A 3395-nucleotide genomic window follows, 5' to 3' on the forward strand; every position below is an offset into this window, starting at 1 on the left:
GAAGCATGAAGGAGTGGACCTCTGTCACCTGGCTGAATTCACCCTTGCTCGAGGACCCTGGAGTCTCTTCCAGATGCTTGGCCTCAATGCCTTGACAACTTCCCTGTAAAGCTGCTTCTGAAGAAGATCCAACCTGTTGTGGCAGCAAAATCTCCCAGAGATTATTATGGTCCTGCACCTTTTTGAAAGAACCAAGCAAGGGACCATGGGAAGTCACCCAGTCTGTTCCCACGTCCAAAGCAGAGCAGCTCTACTCATGAAGCTCTGAGGGAGATGTCACTCTCACTTAAGATTCCAGAGCCTCAATTATCAATTCCAAAAGCGTTGTGTCTATACCGAAGTTTGTTACACATCATTCATGAAATTAATTCCCAATATTAAACACCAAACAGGGAAAAGACAATTCCAAACAGTCCTCAGGTTTAAATGGAAGACACCCATTTTCCCTTTTTTCCCCCAAAAGAGCAGGATTGCTGATTCGTGTGCTGTCACAACCAACTCTCTCTCCCAGCCATTTTTTGGTCCCAGTGACACCCAGTCCTGGTGCCACACCTCACCCACTCCATGTTGGGGCTGTTCATTACTTTCGGTATCGGTCAACAGAACTTAATCACGGAAAGCTTTCCCAGTATCACATAGCTAAATATAGAGCCTGAGTCCAGAGCACAAACACACCCTGTGTTTGTCACCACCGGGATCGCCTGGAGACGGAAAAGAGTCATGGCAGCCAACGATTGTGTTCAATGCATTAACTCAAAGGATAAATTCACCTTGCATTCGATCAACTTGGAAGGTCTGGAAAAAGCGTCTTCACTTGGTACACGCTGATCTCTGGGTGGGGAGTGCAAGATACCTGCAAAGGGACAAATTTTGTCCAAATTATCACCCATTTATTTCAAGATGTGCCAATGTACATCAGCCAGAAGAGTAGGTTCTTGGTGTGTGAGCAGCAGGATTCCCAACCAAAAACTTCCTAACTAACAAAAAGGACAGTTTTCTCCTTTGGGAGGATCTCACAGTGAAAATAGCCAAGGACTGAATTCCTTCAACCACCTAAACTTGATGTGACCTGTGTAACTCATCTCAGTTATCTCACATGACAGAGACACAGCAAGGACAAAGCCTTCCCTGGGTGTTTTTCTGAAGAGTGACACCAAAAGTCCCTCCAGCTTTGCCCACTGCCCATCTTCGATGCTGTCACTGCTTAAGTGGGAAATTACACCTGTTAAAAAGTAGAGTTTGTGCTGTTCTCTGGGATTTAAGTGATTTAGCCTCACTTCGGCCTTGCTGCTGCCCATGGGAAGGGGACCCCTCCCGGAGAGCTGCCTGGAGCCATCAGCCCCTTCCCACCTGCGGCTCCACTCTGCCTCTAACATATCTCCTCGCCACCCTCCCAACCCCAGTGAACCTCCTGCTTCCACCACAGTGGAGAAGATTTCTCTTGACTATGGGATTTGTCCCTGCCAAGGAGGACGCCTGGACTGCCTGATTATTTTATTCATAAGCCAGCCGCGCTTTCAAAGACATCTGGGTGACCTATCTAAAGCTAAGTGAATCCCTCACCCCGGAGGAGCCCTGCTCCCGCTGATCCCTCCGGGGAGCCGGGGTTGGGTGGCGGAGGAGCTGCCGGGGGAGTTCTGCGGAGCCGGACAATGAGGAACACATTGACAAAGTGTTCACATTATTGGCTGATGGGTCTGCATCAGTCACTCATTCACAAGCACAAGGTCTAAATTGCAGAACCAATTAACGGCACTAATAGCCCTTGCCTGAATTAATCTTTGAGACAAAAGAGGAGAGAAGTGGAAGAGCTATTAGCAAATCAAGCTGTACCATCCCTGCTTTATTGCAGGAATCTAAGTGTCTGTATTTGGCTATTATGAACTGACTGCAATTACAGCCCTCATTTAAAATGATTAAGTGGTTATAATTATTTTTCAATTAAAACTTAGATCTTCCATTTATACAACATTGCAGGCTTCAATTAAAGTCCTTTTTCCTTTTTTTTTCTTTTTTTTTTTTCTTAGGAAAAAGTACCACTGTGCCAGAAGACTCTTGCCTCTCTTCTGGCCATTGAGAGCCAAGTAACAAGGTAATAACACCTTTGTTTGCATCCCTCCTTCCTGGCCTCCTGAACTCCTGCGTGGCCAAGGAGATAAACTGCCAGGCACAGCACCTACCACAGGTCAGGAAAAACGAACTTGGAAAGCTCCACAAGCCTCAAATACCCCTGAAATCAGGTAAACCCACCTGGAATGGTGGCTTAACCACTCTCAGGGCTAAGCAGTGCTGTAGTAGTTATTTATAAAAGATTTGGGGAGCTTGAGGGTTCTCATTTTTGTTTGGGGCTTTTGGAAAGAGCAAAACCCCTGGAAAACACAGAACTGGGAGGAGTGTGGCAGCAGATGAGCTCAGGAGAAGTTTCTGCCTAGCCTGCTTTTAAACATTTGAAGAGAGAAAAGCCAAGATCTTCATATGAAATTAAGCCCAGAGAAAACTCTCTCTAGTTTTCATTTCAAAATGGCATTTCTATTTTTAACTGTGCTCACATGAACAGGAAGAGGCTTGAAAGAGGAGAGGAGAGGAGAGGAGAGGAGAGGAGAGGAGAGGAGAAGAAAAGGAGAGGAGAGGAGAGGAGAGGAGAGGAGAGGAGAGGAGAGGAGAGGAGAGGAGAGGAGAGGAGAGGAGAGGAGAATTAAAAAAAAAAATGTCGTGGTCCAGACGAAATGTACTTTCCTGTGATTTTGTTTTTTTAGCAATATGCCCCCAATAAATTATTTATTATTTTTATTAGCTACATGAGGTTGAAGAGCTCTAATAGTGTTACTTGGCCATGGCTTCTGTCACCAAGTTTGAACAGTGACTGACAATTGTGTCAATCATGAGGTGAGAAAGGCAGCTGCCATAAAAGAGTCAGACCACACCAAAAAGTCACTCCTTCCAACGTGATGTGACCTCCAACACAGAATGGCACAGCCAGCTTTATCTCAGAAATGCTGGGCACACCAGGAAATTTAGAGAGAGAGGATATTTTGCAGCTCTGCAGGGAGGGCTGGGTGGAGGGGGTGACTCAGAGGGGCAGGGTCAGACAGGAGGGCTCAAGCAGCAGTATCACTCTGCTTGTCCCAACACATCACAACAACACCCACAGCTTCCTGCTCTCGGGGTCTTCAAGGAGCTACAAGCAGCACTTTCCCTGCACAAGCTCATGAGCTGCACCACGACAGCTCTTTGGACAAGTCCAAGCATGAACAGGTTCTCAGGAAGGGTGAACTTCACACAATCTCTCAACTGCTTCTCCCCTGCCTGTCCCCAGGAGGAGCTGGGGGAAATGTGTGGGCAGGAGGAGCTTTTGTCCACCACAAAAAGCTCAGCAGAATAATGAATCACTGGTT

The sequence above is a fragment of the Geospiza fortis genome, unplaced genomic scaffold (genome assembly GCF_000277835.1).
Source record: "Geospiza fortis unplaced genomic scaffold, GeoFor_1.0 scaffold118, whole genome shotgun sequence".
Taxonomy (NCBI): domain Eukaryota; kingdom Metazoa; phylum Chordata; class Aves; order Passeriformes; family Thraupidae; genus Geospiza; species Geospiza fortis.